Source organism: Mixophyes fleayi, chromosome 11, assembly GCF_038048845.1.
Source record: "Mixophyes fleayi isolate aMixFle1 chromosome 11, aMixFle1.hap1, whole genome shotgun sequence".
Lineage (NCBI taxonomy): Eukaryota > Metazoa > Chordata > Amphibia > Anura > Limnodynastidae > Mixophyes > Mixophyes fleayi.
In genome coordinates, this window is record NC_134412.1 from 89,066,345 (window position 1) to 89,084,885 (window position 18,541).

The following is an 18,541-nucleotide window of genomic DNA, read 5'->3' on the forward strand; positions in this document are numbered from 1 at the left end:
GAAGAAGTGATTGCGATAGTGATTGAAGAAAAAAAACTGGTTAAATTCCTGTGGAAAAGGAAATAGAAGACAGAGGCCTATCGCAGGCCAACGCCTTCATCAGGATCAGATGAAGGAGTCAAGAACGTATAAGTGGACAAAATAATATTTAACAGGAACATTGAAAGGGACCCAGCTCCCCTCTTGATGGAAGCAGTAGAGGTTAGCTGTTCAGTAAAGACGGGGGAACCATTCTGAAGGGTTGACCTCCCTGGAGTCTATTGTAGGGGAAATACTTTAGCTCTTTAGGCAGGTCTGGGTAGAGAACATTTCTATTAAATGAGTTCTTTCTACAAAGGCAACTGGATACAAACCCCGATTCAAAGTTTACCCTGTGAAGGAATTATTTTTTTAATACGTCTCGTTCAAAGGCAACAGATAGAAAGGAAATTGTGTTCCGATATGTAAGTCAACTAGTGAAGGAGCAGACAATTCAATTTTGTTGTAAAAGAGGAGCGATTTCAAGGCTTCTATTCACCTATATTTCTGGCAAGTAAAACAATCAAAGAAATAAAGCCAGTACTAGATAGAAAGATATTGAACAAAAGTTCTTGATTGTACCTTTATTTACCCTTATTTTAGAACAATCAGGCAAGCCTTATTTCTGGAGGATCCTGAGAGCTCTCGTTCACAGCAAGAAAAATTATCTATCCTGATCTTGAGAAATACACAATTCCGCTTCTCCGTGAGATTCAAAAGAGCATTCTGGATGAATGGGAAAAGTTGAATAAAGTCAATAGTGAATAACAGCTTTCCTGCACTATATCCAACAAAGGAACCAGAAGTAAACATATCTTCCGGTCCTCTAGATGATGCGGATATCATTCAACTTGCTGGTCATGTCATATTACCTATGGAAGATTCCGTCTATTTCCTCGGACATTATAGATAGGAAGACTGGAAGAGAACCAAAGAAGTAATTCTGTATTGCGTGAGCTACCCGTCATCCAGCACTTGCATTATTTTTGAGTACAGACAGGTAACAGCAAGTATTATTGTCGCTCTAGATGAGATACAACTGACATCAAAGGTCTTCTCAGAGCCTGCAGTGTATCTTGTCAGGACACAGCCGCAAATTAGACTGCTTTCAGACAAAGCCAGAATGGCCCTTTGGTTGAATCCATGTTCAGCGAACCTTTCTTCTAGACAGATTCTTGCCATGCTATATGATGGTTCTTTATCGTTTGGCAAGGAGTTAGAAGAAGTGATTGCGATAGTGATTGAAGAAAAAAAACTGGTTAAATTCCTGTGGAAAAGGAAATAGAAGACAGAGGCCTATCGCAGGCCAACGCCTTCATCAGGATCAGATGAAGGAGTCAAGAACGTATAAGTGGACAAAATAATATTTAACTGGAACATTGAAAGGGACCCAGTTCCCCTCTTGATGGAAGCAGTAGAGGTTAGCTGTTCAGTAAAGACGGGGGAACCATTCTGAAGGGTTGACCTCCCTTGAGTCTATTGTAGGGGAAATACTTTAGCTCTTTAGGTAGGTCTGGGTAGAGAACATTTCTATTAAATGAGTTCTTTCTACAAAGGCAACTGGATACAAACCCCAATTCAAAGTTTACCCTGTGAAGGAATTATTTTTTTAATACGTCTCGTTCAAAGGCAACAGATAGAAAGGAAATTGTGTTCCGATATGTAAGTCAACTAGTGAAGGAGCAGACAATTCAATTTTGCTGTAAAAGAGGAGCGATTTCAAGGCTTCTATTCACCTATATTTCTGGCAAGTAAAACAATCAAAGAAATAAAGCCAGTACTAGATAGAAAGATATTGAACAAAAGTAGGAAGTAAAGAAATTCAAGCGAAATCTCTATCGACTATGATGGAATTCTTCAGCACTGAAAATTGGATGGTTTCCATATACTTGATAGTTGCATACCTTCATGTTTCATTGGCCACGAAAATCAAAGGTTTCTTCCTTTTGCAGTGGGACACCACAAGGATTAAGTTTGCTGTTTCCCATTTGAGGGGTCAACATCTCCCCTATTTACGTCACTGAAGTATAATATCACGGTCTGCAAGGAGTTAAAGGAAAGATTTTGCACCAGGTCAGGATGGCCGAGCGGTCTAAGGCGCTGCGTTCAGGTCGCAGTCTCCTCTGGAGGCGTGGGTTCGAATCCCACTTCTGACATCTATCTTTTATGGACTCTTTTTAAAACTATTTTACACTGAAAGTAGTGTCATAGATATATGGCTAAATATTATTCTAGAATATTTTAAAATATTATATTGAGCTGCTTTATTTCTTCTCTTCACTTCACCTACACTGACTGGAATTGAATGGAATTGCTGGATAAAGTCCACATTTAAATTGGGAAGGTGTATCATCAGTTTTTTGGGAATCATCCTATAATTCAAATCAATGTGACATGACGCTCTGTCCTGCACTGCAGTGCAATGTCCATTCCTTTACAGAAAACACACACTTCTGATGTCTTTAATATCCATGACTTATCATGTGACAAGAAATCCCACATATTTGAAGCTCTGATGAACAAAGAGTTGTCATGAGGTGTCTTTATTTGGTTTTCAGTGGGTTATATATTTCATTGCTCTGAAATTTAAATGACTTTCTGTACGTTTTTGAAAGACTAAAAAGATCTGCCGAAACCCGGGATCGAACCAGGGACCTTTAGATCTTCAGTCTAACGCTCTCCCAACTGAGCTATTTCGGCTGTGTGCTGAACTGTGGAAGACGTCACAGAGAACTGTGATCACCTCTTTTCTGACAACAGATTATTGTTTGTTTAAAAAAGAATATCTCACGAAGAAGAGAATAAAGAGAGTAAGCTAGAGGACACTTATCGCTGTGTATTGATGCTGATAAGCTAATCTAAAGCCAGGCTATGTACATGGATCAAGCACTTAATCTCTTAAAACAGAAGAAATAGGGAAGTAATTCTGGATGAATGGGAAAAGTTGAATAAAGTGAATAGTGAATAACAGCTTTCCTGCATTATATCCAACAGAGGAGCCAGAAGTAAACATATATTCCGGTCCTCTAGATGATACGGATATCATTCAACTTGCTGGTCATGTCATTCAAAAGAGCATTCTGGATGAATGGGAAAAGTTGAATAAAGTCAATAGTGAATAACAGCTTTCCTGCACTATATCCAACAAAGGAACCAGAAGTAAACATATCTTCCGGTCCTCTAGATGATGCGGATATCATTCAACTTGCTGGTCATGTCATATTACCTATGGAAGATTCCGTCTATTTCCTCGGACATTATAGATAGGAAGACTGGAAGAGAACCAAAGAAGTAATTCTGTATTGCGTGAGCTACCCGTCATCCAGCACTTGCATTATTTTTGAGTACAGACAGGTAACAGCAAGTATTATTGTCGCTCTAGATGAGATACAACTGACATCAAAGGTCTTCTCAGAGCCTGCAGTGTATCTTGTCAGGACACAGCCGCAAATTAGACTGCTTTCAGACAAAGTCAGAATGGCCCTTTGGTTGAATCCATGTTCAGCGAACCTTTCTTCTAGATAGATTCTTGCCATGCTATATGATGGTTCTTAATCGTTTGGCAAGGAGTTAGAAGAAGTGATTGCGATAGTGATTGAAGAAAAAAAACTGGTTAAATTCCTGTGGAAAAGGAAATAGAAGACAGAGGCCTATCGCAGGCCAACGCCTTCATCAGGATCAGATGAAGGAGTCAAGAACGTATAAGTGGACAAAATAATATTTAACAGGAACATTGAAAGGGACCCAGCTCCCCTCTTGATGGAAGCAGTAGAGGTTAGCTGTTCAGTAAAGACGGGGGAACCATTCTGAAGGGTTGACCTCCCTGGAGTCTATTGTAGGGGAAATACTTTAGCTCTTTAGGCAGGTCTGGGTAGAGAACATTTCTATTAAATGAGTTCTTTCTACAAAGGCAACTGGATACAAACCCCGATTCAAAGTTTACCCTGTGAAGGAATTATTTTTTTAATACGTCTCGTTCAAAGGCAACAGATAGAAAGGAAATTGTGTTCCGATATGTAAGTCAACTAGTGAAGGAGCAGACAATTCAATTTTGTTGTAAAAGAGGAGCGATTTCAAGGCTTCTATTCACCTATATTTCTGGCAAGTAAAACAATCAAAGAAATAAAGCCAGTACTAGATAGAAAGATATTGAACAAAAGTTCTTGATTGTACCTTTATTTACCCTTATTTTAGAACAATCAGGCAAGCCTTATTTCTGGAGGATCCTGAGAGCTCTCGTTCACAGCAAGAAAAATTATCTATCCTGATCTTGAGAAATACACAATTCCGCTTCTCCGTGAGATTCAAAAGAGCATTCTGGATGAATGGGAAAAGTTGAATAAAGTCAATAGTGAATAACAGCTTTCCTGCACTATATCCAACAAAGGAACCAGAAGTAAACATATCTTCCGGTCCTCTAGATGATGCGGATATCATTCAACTTGCTGGTCATGTCATATTACCTATGGAAGATTCCGTCTATTTCCTCGGACATTATAGATAGGAAGACTGGAAGAGAACCAAAGAAGTAATTCTGTATTGCGTGAGCTACCCGTCATCCAGCACTTGCATTATTTTTGAGTACAGACAGGTAACAGCAAGTATTATTGTCGCTCTAGATGAGATACAACTGACATCAAAGGTCTTCTCAGAGCCTGCAGTGTATCTTGTCAGGACACAGCCGCAAATTAGACTGCTTTCAGACAAAGCCAGAATGGCCCTTTGGTTGAATCCATGTTCAGCGAACCTTTCTTCTAGACAGATTCTTGCCATGCTATATGATGGTTCTTTATCGTTTGGCAAGGAGTTAGAAGAAGTGATTGCGATAGTGATTGAAGAAAAAAAACTGGTTAAATTCCTGTGGAAAAGGAAATAGAAGACAGAGGCCTATCGCAGGCCAACGCCTTCATCAGGATCAGATGAAGGAGTCAAGAACGTATAAGTGGACAAAATAATATTTAACTGGAACATTGAAAGGGACCCAGTTCCCCTCTTGATGGAAGCAGTAGAGGTTAGCTGTTCAGTAAAGACGGGGGAACCATTCTGAAGGGTTGACCTCCCTTGAGTCTATTGTAGGGGAAATACTTTAGCTCTTTAGGCAGGTCTGGGTAGAGAACATTTCTATTAAATGAGTTCTTTCTACAAAGGCAACTGGATACAAACCCCAATTCAAAGTTTACCCTGTGAAGGAATTATTTTTTTAATACGTCTCGTTCAAAGGCAACAGATAGAAAGGAAATTGTGTTCCGATATGTAAGTCAACTAGTGAAGGAGCAGACAATTCAATTTTGTTGTAAAAGAGGAGCGATTTCAAGGCTTCTATTCACCTATATTTCTGGCAAGTAAAACAATCAAAGAAATAAAGCCAGTACTAGATAGAAAGATATTGAACAAAAGTAGGAAGTAAAGAAATTCAAGCGAAATCTCTATCGACTATGATGGAATTCTTCAGCACTGAAAATTGGATGGTTTCCATATACTTGATAGTTGCATACCTTCATGTTTCATTGGCCACGAAAATCAAAGGTTTCTTCCTTTTGCAGTGGGACACCACAAGGATTAAGTTTGCTGTTTCCCATTTGAGGGGTCAACATCTCCCCTATTTACGTCACTGAAGTGTAATATCACGGTCTGCAAGGAGTTAAAGGAAATATTTTGCACCAGGTCAGGATGGCCGAGCGGTCTAAGGCGCTGCGTTCAGGTCGCAGTCTCCTCTGGAGGCGTGGGTTCGAATCCCACTTCTGACATCTATCTTTTATGGACTCTTTTTAAAACTATTTTACACTGAAAGTAGTGTCATAGATATATGGCTAAATATTATTCTAGAATATTTTAAAATATTATATTGAGCTGCTTTATTTCTTCTCTTCACTTCACCTACACTGACTGGAATTGAATGGAATTGCTGGATAAAGTCCACATTTAAATTGGGAAGGTGTATCATCAGTTTTTTGGGAATCATCCTATAATTCAAATCAATGTGACATGACGCTCTGTCCTGCACTGCAGTGCAATGTCCATTCCTTTACAGAAAACACACACTTCTGATGTCTTTAATATCCATGACTTATCATGTGACAAGAAATCCCACATATTTGAAGCTCTGATGAACAAAGAGTTGTCATGAGGTGTCTTTATTTGGTTTTCAGTGGGTTATATATTTCATTGCTCTGAAATTGAAATGACTTTCTGTACGTTTTTGAAAGACTAAAAAGATCTGCCGAAACCCGGGATCGAACCAGGGACCTTTAGATCTTCAGTCTAACGCTCTCCCAACTGAGCTATTTCGGCTGTGTGCTGAACCGTGGAAGACGTCACAGAGAACTGTGATCAGCTCTTTTCTGACAACAGATTATTGTTTGTTTAAAAAAGAATATCTCACGAAGAAGAGAATAAAGAGAGTAAGCTAGAGGACACTTATCGCTGTGTATTGATGCTGATAAGCTAATCTAAAGCCAGGCTATGTACATGGATCAAGCACTTAATCTCTTAAAACAGAAGAAATAGGGAAGTAATTCTGGATGAATGGGAAAAGTTGAATAAAGTGAATAGTGAATAACAGCTTTCCTGCATTATATCCAACAGAGGAGCCAGAAGTAAACATATATTCCGGTCCTCTAGATGATACGGATATCATTCAACTTGCTGGTCATGTCATTCAAAAGAGCATTCTGGATGAATGGGAAAAGTTGAATAAAGTCAATAGTGAATAACAGCTTTCCTGCACTATATCCAACAAAGGAACCAGAAGTAAACATATCTTCCGGTCCTCTAGATGATGCGGATATCATTCAACTTGCTGGTCATGTCATATTACCTATGGAAGATTCCGTCTATTTCCTCGGACATTATAGATAGGAAGACTGGAAGAGAACCAAAGAAGTAATTCTGTATTGCGTGAGCTACCCGTCATCCAGCACTTGCATTATTTTTGAGTACAGACAGGTAACAGCAAGTATTATTGTCGCTCTAGATGAGATACAACTGACATCAAAGGTCTTCTCAGAGCCTGCAGTGTATCTTGTCAGGACACAGCCGCAAATTAGACTGCTTTCAGACAAAGCCAGAATGGCCCTTTGGTTGAATCCATGTTCAGCGAACCTTTCTTCTAGACAGATTCTTGCCATGCTATATGATGGTTCTTTATCGTTTGGCAAGGAGTTAGAAGAAGTGATTGCGATAGTGATTGAAGAAAAAAAACTGGTTAAATTCCTGTGGAAAAGGAAATAGAAGACAGAGGCCTATCGCAGGCCAACGCCTTCATCAGGATCAGATGAAGGAGTCAAGAACGTATAAGTGGACAAAATAATATTTAACTGGAACATTGAAAGGGACCCAGTTCCCCTCTTGATGGAAGCAGTAGAGGTTAGCTGTTCAGTAAAGATGGGGGAACCATTCTGAAGGGTTGACCTCCCTGGAGTCTACTGTAGGGGAAATACTTTAGCTCTTTAGGCAGGTCTGGGTAGAGAACATTTCTAGTAAATGAGTTATTTCTACAAAGGCAACTGGATACAAACCCCGATTCAAAGTTTACACTGTGAAGGAATTATTTTTTTAATACCTCTCGCTCAAAGGCACAGATAGAAAGGAAATTGTGTTCCGATATGTAAGTCAACTACTGAAGGAGCAGACAATTCAATTTTGTTGTAAAAGAGGAGCGATTTCAAGGCTTCTATTCACCTATATTTCTGGCAAGTAAAACAATCAAAGAAATAAAGCCAGTACTAGATAGAAAGATATTGAACAAAAGTAGGAAGTAAAGAAATTCAAGCGAAATCTCTATCGACTATGATGGAATTCTTCAGCACTGAAAATTGGATGGTTTCCATATACTTGATAGTTGCATACCTTCATGTTTCATTGGCCACGAAAATCAAAGGTTTCTTCCTTTTGCAGTGGGACACCACAAGGATTAAGTTTGCTGTTTCCCATTTGAGGGGTCAACATCTCCCCTATTTACGTCACTGAAGTATAATATCACGGTCTGCAAGGAGTTAAAGGAAACATTTTGCACCAGGTCAGGATGGCCGAGCGGTCTAAGGCGCTGCGTTCAGGTCGCAGTCTCCTCTGGAGGCGTGGGTTCGAATCCCACTTCTGACATCTATCTTTTATGGACTCTTTTTAAAACTATTTTACACTGAAAGTAGTGTCATAGATATATGGCTAAATATTATTCTAGGATATTTTAAAATATTATATTGAGCTGCTTTATTTCTTCTCTTCACTTCACCTACACTGACTGGAATTGAATGGAATTGCTGGATAAAGTCCACATTTAAATTGGGAAGGTGTATCATCAGTTTTTTGGGAATCATCCTATAATTCAAATCAATGTGACATGACGCTCTGTCCTGCACTGCAGTGCAATGTCCATTCCTTTACAGAAAACACACACTTCTGATGTCTTTAATATCCATGACTTATCATGTGACAAGAAATCCCACATATTTGAAGCTCTGATGAACAAAGAGTTGTCATGAGGTGTCTTTATTTGGTTTTCAGTGGGTTATATATTTCATTGCTCTGAAATTGAAATGACTTTCTGTACGTTTTTGAAAGACTAAAAAGATCTGCCGAAACCCGGGATCGAATCAGGGACCTTTTGATCTTCAGTCTAACGCTCTCCCATCTGAGCTATTTCAGCTGTGTGCTGTACCGTGGAAGACGTCACAGAGAACTGTGATCAGCTCTTTTCTGACAACAGATTATTGTTTGTTTAAAAAAGAATATTTCACGAAGAAGAGAATAAAGAGAGTAAGCTAGAGGACACTTATCGCTGTGTATTGATGCTGATAAGCTAATCTAAAGCCAGGCTATGTACATGGATCAAGCACTTAATCTCTTAAAACAGAAGAAATAGGGAAGTAATTTTGGATGAATGGGAAAAGTTGAATAAAGTGAATAGTGAATAACAGCTTTCCTGCATTATATTCAACAGAGGAACCAGAAGTAAACATATATTCCGGTCCTCTAGATGATGCGGATATCATTCAACTTGCTGGTCATGTCATATTACCTATGGAAGATTCCGTCTATTTCCCCGGACATTATAGATAGGAAGACTGGAAGAGAACCGAAGAAGTAATTCTGTATTGCGTGAGCTACCCGTCATCCAGCACTTGCATTATTTTCGAGTACAGACAGGTAACAGCAAGTATTATTGTCGCTCTAGATGAGATACAACTGACATCAAAGGTCTTCTCAGAGCCTGCAGTGTATCTTGTCAGGACACAGCCGCAAATTAGACTGCTTTCAGACAAAGCCAGAATGGCCCTTTGGTTGAATCCATGTTCAGCGAACCTTTCTTCTAGACAGATTCTTGCCATGCTATATGATGGTTCTTTATCGTTTGGCAAGGAGTTAGAAAAAGTGATTGCGATAGTGATTGAAGAAAAAAACTGGTTAAATTCCTGTGGAAAAGGAAATAGAAGACAGAGGCCTATCGCAGGCCAACGCCTTCATCAGGATCAGATGAAGGAGTCAAGAACGTATAAGTGGACAAAATAATATTTAACAGGAACATTGAAAGGGACTCAGTTCCCCTCTTGATGGAAGCAGTAGAGGTTAGCTGTTCAGTAAAGATGGGGGAACCATTCTGAAGGGTTGACCTCCCTGAAGTCTACTGTAGGGGAAATACTTTAGCTCTTTAGGCAGGTCTGGGTAGAGAACATTTCTAGTAAATGAGTTATTTCTACAAAGGCAACTGGATACAAACCCCGATTCAAAGTTTACACTGTGAAGGAATTATTTTTTTAATACCTCTCGCTCAAAGGCAACAGATAGAAAGGAAATTGTGTTCCGATATGTAAGTCAACTACTGAAGGAGCAGACAATTCAATTTTGTTGTAAAAGAGCAGCGATTTCAAGGCTTCTATTCACCTATATTTCTGGCAAGTAAAACAATCAAAGAAATAAAGCCAGTACTAGATAGAAAGATATTGAACAAAAGTAGGAAGTAAAGAAATTCAAGCGAAATCTCTATCGACTATGATGGAATTCTTCAGCACTGAAAATTGGATGGTTTCCATATACTTGATAGTTGCATACCTTCATGTTTCATTGGCCACGAAAATCAAAGGTTTCTTCCTTTTGCAGTGCGACACCACAAGGATTAAGTTTGCTGTTCCCCATTTGAGGGGTCAACATCTCCCCTATTTACGTCACTGAAGTATAATATCACGGTCTGCAAGGAGTTAAAGGAAACATTTTGCACCAGGTCAGGATGGCCGAGCGGTCTAAGACGCTGCGTTCAGGTCACAGTCTCCTCTGGAGGCGTGGGTTCGAATCCCACTTCTAACATCTATCTTTTATGGACTCTTTTTAAAACTATTTTACACTGAAAGTAGTGTCATAGATATATGGCTAAATATTATTCCAGGATATTTTAAAATATTATATTGAGCTGCTTTATTTCTTCTCTTCACTTCACCTACACTGACTGGAATTGAATGGAATTGCTGGATAAAGTCCACATTTAAATTGGGAAGGTGTATCATCAGTTTTTTGGGAATCATCCTATAATTCAAATCAATGTGACATGACGCTCTGTCCTGCACTGCAGTGCAATGTCCATTCCTTTACAGAAAACACACACTTCTGATGTCTTTAATATCCATGACTTATCATGTGACAAGAAATCCCACATATTTGAAGCTCTGATGAACAAAGAGTTGTCATGAGGTGTCTTTATTTGGTTTTCAGTGGGTTATATATTTCATTGCTCTGAAATTGAAATGACTTTCTGTACGTTTTTGAAAGACTAAAAAGACTAAAAAGAATATTTCACGAAGAAGAGAATAAAGAGAGTAAGCTAGAGGACACTTATCGCTGTGTATTGATGCTGATAAGCTAATCTAAAGCCAGGCTATGTACATGGATCAAGCACTTAATCTCTTAAAACAGAAGAAATAGGGAAGTAATTTTGGATGAATGGGAAAAGTTGAATAAAGTGAATAGTGAATAACAGCTTTCCTGCATTATATTCAACAGAGGAACCAGAAGTAAACATATATTCCGGTCCTCTAGATGATGCGGATATCATTCAACTTGCTGGTCATGTCATTCAAAAGAGCATTTTGGATGAATGGGAAAAGTTGAATAAAGTGAATAGTGAATAACAGCTTTCCTGCATTATATTCAACAGAGGAACCAGAAGTAAACATATATTCCGGTCCTCTAGATGATGCTGATATCATTCAACTTGCTGGTCATGTCATTCAAAAGAGCATTCTGGATGAATGGGAAAAGTTGAATAAAGTCAATAGTGAATAACAGCTTTCCTGCACTATATCCAACAAAGGAACCAGAAGTAAACATATCTTCCGGTCCTCTAGATGATGCGGATATCATTCAACTTGCTGGTTATGTCATATTACCTATGGGTCCAGCTAGAAATGGATTAATTCTCAAACTAGTCTAGACCAGGAGGAGATTCCAGGAGTTTCATTCGATCCCAAATTATGCCTGCTTCTTCATCGAGGGCTTCTTCCGTTGAAGAGGAAGAGGACTGTAATCCCTTTGATCTTGATTGTACCTTTATTTACCCTTATTTTAGAACAATCAGGCAAGCCTTATTTCTGGAGGATCATGAGAGCTCTCGTTCACAGCAAGAAAAATTATCTATCCTGATCTTGAGAAATACACAATTCCGCTTCTCCGTGAGATTCAAAAGAGCATTCTGGATGAATGGGAAAAGTTGAATAAAGTCAATAGTGAATAACAGCTTTCCTGCACTATATCCAACAAAGGAACCAGAAGTAAACATATCTTCTGGTCCTCTAGATGATGCGGATATCATTCAACTTGCTGGTCATGTCATATTACCTATGGAAGATTCCGTCTATTTCCCCGGACATTATAGATAGGAAGACTGGAAGAGAACCGAAGAAGTAATTCTGTATTGCGTGAGCTACCCGTCATCCAGCACTTGCATTATTTTTGAGTAGAGACAGGTAACAGCAAGTATTATTGTCGCTCTAGATGAGATACAACTGACATCAAAAGTCTTCTCAGAGCCTGCAGTGTATCTTGTCAGGACACAGCCGCAAATTAGACTGCTTTCAGACAAAGCCAGAATGGCCCTTTGGTTGAATCCATGTTCAGCGAACCTTTCTTCTAGACAGATTCTTGCCATGCTATATGATGGTTCTTTATCGTTTGGCAAGGAGTTAGAAGAAGTGATTGCGATAGTGATTAAAGAAAAAAACTGGTTAAATTCCTGTGGAAAAGGAAATAGAAGACAGAGGCCTATCGCAGGCCAACGCCTTCATCAGGATCAGATGAAGGAGTCAAGAACGTATAAGTGGACAAAATAATATTTAACAGGAACATTGAAAGGGACTCAGTTCCCCTCTTGATGGAAGCAGTAGAGGTTAGCTGTTCAGTAAAGATGGGGGAACCATTCTGAAGGGTTGACCTCCCTGGAGTCTACTGTAGGGGAAATACTTTAGCTCTTTAGGCAGGTCTGGGTAGAGAACATTTCTAGTAAATGAGTTATTTCTACAAAGGCAACTGGATACAAACCCGATTCAAAGTTTACACTGTGAAGGAATTATTTTTTTAATACCTCTCGCTCAAAGGCAACAGATAGAAAGGAAATTGTGTTCCGATATGTAAGTCAACTACTGAAGGAGCAGACAATTCAATTTTGTTGTAAAAGAGGAGCGATTTCAAGGCTTCTATTCACCTATATTTCTGGCAAGTAAAACAATCAAAGAAATAAAGCCAGTACTAGATAGAAAGATATTGAACAAAAGTAGGAAGTAAAGAAATTCAAGCGAAATCTCTATCGACTATGATGGAATTCTTCAGCACTGAAAATTGGATGGTTTCCATATACTTGATAGTTGCATACCTTCATGTTTCATTGGCCACGAAAATCAAAGGTTTCTTCCTTTTGCAGTGGGACACCACAAGGATTAAGTTTGCTGTTCCCCATTTGAGGGGTCAACATCTCCCCTATTTACGTCACTGAAGTATAATATCACGGTCTGCAAGGAGTTAAAGGAAACATTTTGCACCAGGTCAGGATGGCCGAGCGGTCTAAGGCGCTGCGTTCAGGTCGCAGTCTCCTCTGGAGGCGTGGGTTCGAATCCCACTTCTGACATCTATCTTTTATGGACTCTTTTTAAAACTATTTTACACTGAAAGTAGTGTCATAGATATATGGCTAAATATTATTCTAGGATATTTTAAAATATTATATTGAGCTGCTTTATTTCTTCTCTTCACTTCACCTACACTGACTGGAATTGAATGGAATTGCTGGATAAAGTCCACATTTAAATTGGGAAGGTGTATCATCAGTTTTTTGGGAATCATCCTATAATTCAAATCAATGTGACATGACGCTCTGTCCTGCACTGCAGTGCAATGTCCATTCCTTTACAGAAAACACACACTTCTGATGTCTTTAATATCCATGACTTATCATGTGACAAGAAATCCCACATATTTGAAGCTCTGATGAACAAAGAGTTGTCATGAGGTGTCTTTATTTGGTTTTCAGTGGGTTATATATTTCATTGCTCTGAAATTGAAATGACTTTCTGTACGTTTTTGAAAGACTAAAAAGATCTGCCGAAACCCGGGATCGAATCAGGGACCTTTTGATCTTCAGTCTAACGCTCTCCCATCTGAGCTATTTCAGCTGTGTGCTGAACCGTGGAAGACGTCACAGAGAACTGTGATCAGCTCTTTTCTGACAACAGATTATTGTTTGTTTAAAAAAGAATATTTCACGAAGAAGAGAATAAAGAGAGTAAGCTAGAGGACACTTATCGCTGTGTATTGATGCTGATAAGCTAATCTAAAGCCAGGCTATGTACATGGATCAAGCACTTAATCTCTTAAAACAGAAGAAATAGGGAAGTAATTTTGGATGAATGGGAAAAGTTGAATAAAGTGAATAGTGTATAACAGCTTTCCTGCATTATATTCAACAGAGGAACCAGAAGTAAACATATATTCCGGTCCTCTAGATGATGCGGATATCATTCAACTTGCTGGTCATGTCATATTACCTATGGAAGATTCCGTCTATTTCCCCGGACATTATAGATAGGAAGACTGGAAGAGAACCGAAGAAGTAATTCTGTATTGCGTGAGCTACCCGTCATCCAGCACTTGCATTATTTTCGAGTACAGACAGGTAACAGCAAGTATTATTGTCCCTCTAGATGAGATACAACTGACATCAAAGGTCTTCTCAGAGCCTGCAGTGTATCTTGTCAGGACACAGCCGCAAATTAGACTGCTTTCAGACAAAGCCAGAATGGCCCTTTGGTTGAATCCATGTTCAGCGAACCTTTCTTCTAGACAGATTCTTGCCATGCTATATGATGGTTCTTTATCGTTTGGCAAGGAGTTAGAAGAAGTGATTGCGATAGTGATTGAAGAAAAAAAACTGGTTAAATTCCTGTGGAAAAGGAAATAGAAGACAGAGGCCTATCGCAGGCCAACGCCTTCATCAGGATCAGATGAAGGTGTCAAGAACGTATAAGTGGACAAAATAATATTTAACAGGAACATTGAAAGGGATCCAGTTCCCCTCTTGATGGAAGCAGTAGAGGTTAGCTGTTCAGTAAAGACGGGGGAACCATTCTGAAGGGTTGACCTCCCTGGAGTCTACTGTAGGGAAAATACTTTAGCTCTTTAGGCAGGTCTGGGTAGAGAACATTTCTATTAAATGAGTTATTTCTACAAAGGCAACTGGATACAAACCCCGATTCAAAGTTTACACTGTGAAGGAATTATTTTTTTAATACCTCTCGCTCAAAGGCAACAGATAGAAAGGAAATTGTGTTCCGATATGTAAGTCAACTAGTGAAGGAGCAGACAATTCAATTTTGTTGTAAAAGAGCAGCGATTTCAAGGCTTCTATTCACCTATATTTCTGGCAAGTAAAACAATCAAAGAAATAAAGCCAGTACTAGATAGAAAGATATTGAACAAAAGTAGGAAGTAAAGAAATTCAAGCGAAATCTCTATCGACTATGATGGAATTCTTCAGCACTGAAAATTGGATGGTTTCCATATACTTGATAGTTGCATACCTTCATGTTTCATTGGCCACGAAAATCAAAGGTTTCTTCTTTTTGCAGTGGGACACCACAAGGATTAAGTTTGCTGTTTCCCATTTGAGGGGTCAACATCTCCCCTATTTACGTCACTGAAGTATAAAATGAGTTAACTAGAAGAAACTTTCTCACTGTGTATTGATGTGGACAAGCTAAACGAAAGAGAGCTTGTGTAAATGGTTTAAGTTTTTGTGTGAAAGTTTGGAAACATCAAATGAATTGAAATGCAAAACCTCTATCCAAGTTAGGTATCATTCAGAACATGCTATGTGAAGCCCCAGTGGCCTAATGGATAAGGCACTGGCCTCCTAAGCCAGGGATTGTGGGTTCAAGTCCCATCTGGGGTGGTATGAGTTTTATACTACAAATAACAATAATGCCTAAAGCACAGAATCATATACTTTCCCTCCAAAAAATATATTGTTTTTATTTCAAGATATAAACAAAATGACATAATCACTTACACATGCTTAGAGGCAGGCACTTGGTGTAAGCTGAACACTTGCTTGGAAGCAGGCACTTGGTGTAGACTGAATTCTTGCTTTGGAGAGTGCTGAGTTCTTGCTGAGAAACAGGGTCTTTGGAAAATGGAGCAGCGAAGGAAACCACTGAAGCCTAGAGCCAAGGCACTATCTCCAGGAGAAGGAAAGTTGTTCTGGCTATGAGCTGGACTCAGGGGCTGGTTTAACTAGGATGCTCCCACTGCCAAAAGGCTGCACAGGACATGTGAGCACAGCTGCTGTAATCTGGTTGGACTGAGAAGATCACATGGAAGAATCCAATATGGCTGCACCCATGCAGCAGAACAGACAGAAACTGTTTATTTACAAACTGTGATACAGTTATCATGAATGCTGCAGGTGACCAGGCGATGCCCGTGAGATGACACCCGACAGACATGATAAGTGTGACACTCATGGGTGGTGCACTTGATGTATGTAGCTCTGGAGGCAGAATAGCCAGACAACCTGAGGTCAGCAGGACGCATATACACAAACAGAATGTGAAACTTGAGTTGGTTGGGGTAAATTATTCATCAGTATTTATGTGTGTGTACCCTCACTACCTTTTAGTAATGCATTACAGCTTGTTCAAATGCTACTATTAAGCAAGAAACGCTACTCTACTGAAGGATCCTCCTCTATTCCTGCAAGAACCTCAACCTCCATATACCTGCTGAAATCCTGTGACTTACAGATAAAAGCTATTACTTTAATCTGTCCATGGGTTGTCCTGTGGGAAATCTATCTTGTCATACTTAATTGTGCTCATACAAAGCTATTAGTTTGGATGTATCGGGTCCATATCCTCCAGTATAACAGTATCCCTACTAATCCTATTAGAATATACGCTTATAAAACAAATTACATTTATGTAATATTATTAAGTATTGTTTTAGGATAAATATCAATGTAACCCAGATAGCAGATCTCTATTTGAAAGTCAGTTGTCAATAGTAGTACATGAACCTGCCCCAGTGGCCTAATGGATAAGGCACTGGCCTCCTAAGCCAGGGATTGTGGGTTCGAGTCCCATCTGGGGTGAAACATTTTTTTTTTACTACAAAAATGCTGCAACCAGGTTATCTGGTCATTAATGTGCTTTGCTAAAAAAGCCCATCACTGTGAATGTATGTGAACTATTTCTTTATGTATTAAATATCCTACTTAGGAACGATTAGCTTTACCTAAGACGCATAGTATCTGTTGCTGAACGCTACTGTATATCAGACATCATGTTTTATACTGCCGTTTCACAGTGATTTATTTATCAAGTCACCCTTTTTACAATTACTACATTCATTTTATTCACATACCCCTATCATAAACATAATTCCCTGGAATAAACGTGCCTTGTTGGCTTTTCCATTCTTCAACTTTGTGTGCGTTATCTCTCTGCCGAGTGAGAAAGATGTTCTTCCATGTCGACCCCTAATGGACGAAAACATCATACACTACCTTTTGTAAACCAACTGACAAGAGCTGGGTGGAGGCTCCGCAACACAATTGGTTAGAGACTCTGTAATTAATATCCGATACTTCTGGAGTAGGTCATTAGTCCAAAGAGCATTCTATCCTTTTGTTTGATTTTTAAACTGAACTAAAAATCTTGTTCAATGATGGAACAATGTTGTTCTAATTCTGCAGTGTGTATGCACTTCCGGCAGTGTCCATAGATCTCTATAGAATGTGCATAGTCACGATCTTTTCAGCCAATGGTTATGGCAGATGAAGAGCGCAGATCTGACAGTAACTCGTGTAAAACGTGTACACATGAATCAGCATGCTGATCGGGCCTTTTTTTTTTTTAGTCGTTGGTAAAATCATTAACTATATTGTATCGGTAGAAATTTTCTGTAGTGTGTACCCAGCCTATGTCCTGCAAAATGAACTCTTTAGTTATTTAGACTCAGATAGACAATGGCTATTCACCAACTCAATATAATGTTGCTTTTAGAGTAAGGAGAGGCCTTATAAGCAAGTATAGTGTACCTTGTCATATTTGCTATATAAATAAGTGTAATAATGTAAATTGCAAATTTAGTTGTTATACTTAGAATAATACGGTCATCAACTGTCCGTATTGCATCAGTATTTACTTTAATGAAAGGAAAATGATTATATCCGGATGACATTGTTCAGACTTTCTTTAGACCTCGCTGGTGAGTAATGAAGAAAATGCGAGATCTCTTTCCTATTCCACAATAATGTGTTTGTCTAACAACATACGGAAGCTAAGTAATTTTAATAGTACAATTTTTAATTCAATATTGGATTATTTGAAAGCGAACAAAAAAAAAACTTTTACAATGCATACTGTCGCACGTACATCTAATTATATTAAAGTTTTGTTTTTTGTTTTTTTTAAAAACCCTCCCTTCTTTTTGTTGTAATTGAAGAACGAGGGACTTTCTACACCTATTAGTGAGCATAAACTTGTAACTACAATCATTCCTTTCTCTGGTTTTCAGACTCTTCCATACGTTGTCCACACCTACTGTGATAATGCAACCATTATCTGACAATCATCCCAGTGTCGTCCAATATTAACTCAGATGCCAGATTAAGGATTCTGCTGATAGCATAATTATGAAGCTTGTTGATAAATAGGGTCCACCTGTTTGTGTGGTCATCCTTTAATCACCCCAGTGATACTGGAAGTGGTTCAGCTGCTCGGTCAAAGCATGGAAATACATGTCCAAATTGTACACTGCCCCAAGAGCTGAGCAACAGGACTGCAGCACATGTGGCAGGTTCTAGAGGTTCAGACCTTGCAGGCAAGTCCTCATCGCCTATTGTCTGTGCAAATTGAGGTAAGCCTCTCATATACTTACTTTTCTAAGAAGAGCACTACAGAATATAAGGGTGCTCGATTACTACGATGTAACAAAATGTAAAATAGCAATACTAGATAATACCTTTCTTACTTGATATGGAGGTAACTGT

General features: G+C 38.9%; 8 non-coding genes across 8 annotated transcripts; 6 read left to right on the forward strand and 2 right to left on the reverse strand.

Annotated features, from left to right (window-relative positions):
- The first annotated feature begins 2,091 nt into the window (after positions 1–2,091).
- Positions 2,092–2,174, forward strand: TRNAL-CAG (transfer RNA leucine (anticodon CAG)). The gene has a single exon. It is a non-coding gene; the product is annotated as a tRNA-Leu (tRNA).
- Positions 2,175–2,645: 471 nt separating this feature from the next.
- TRNAF-GAA (transfer RNA phenylalanine (anticodon GAA)) lies at positions 2,646–2,718 on the reverse strand. Its single transcript has one exon. It is a non-coding gene; the product is annotated as a tRNA-Phe (tRNA).
- A 2,964-nt stretch (positions 2,719–5,682) lies between these two features.
- Positions 5,683–5,765, forward strand: TRNAL-CAG (transfer RNA leucine (anticodon CAG)). Its single transcript has one exon. It is a non-coding gene; the product is annotated as a tRNA-Leu (tRNA).
- Positions 5,766–6,236: 471 nt separating this feature from the next.
- Positions 6,237–6,309, reverse strand: TRNAF-GAA (transfer RNA phenylalanine (anticodon GAA)). Its single transcript has one exon. It is a non-coding gene; the product is annotated as a tRNA-Phe (tRNA).
- A 1,726-nt stretch (positions 6,310–8,035) lies between these two features.
- On the forward strand, positions 8,036–8,118 carry TRNAL-CAG (transfer RNA leucine (anticodon CAG)). Its single transcript has one exon. It is a non-coding gene; the product is annotated as a tRNA-Leu (tRNA).
- Positions 8,119–13,040: 4,922 nt separating this feature from the next.
- TRNAL-CAG (transfer RNA leucine (anticodon CAG)) lies at positions 13,041–13,123 on the forward strand. Its single transcript has one exon. It is a non-coding gene; the product is annotated as a tRNA-Leu (tRNA).
- Positions 13,124–15,369: 2,246 nt separating this feature from the next.
- On the forward strand, positions 15,370–15,442 carry TRNAR-CCU (transfer RNA arginine (anticodon CCU)). The gene has a single exon. It is a non-coding gene; the product is annotated as a tRNA-Arg (tRNA).
- Positions 15,443–16,566: 1,124 nt separating this feature from the next.
- TRNAR-CCU (transfer RNA arginine (anticodon CCU)) lies at positions 16,567–16,639 on the forward strand. The gene has a single exon. It is a non-coding gene; the product is annotated as a tRNA-Arg (tRNA).
- The last annotated feature ends 1,902 nt before the right edge of the window (positions 16,640–18,541 follow it).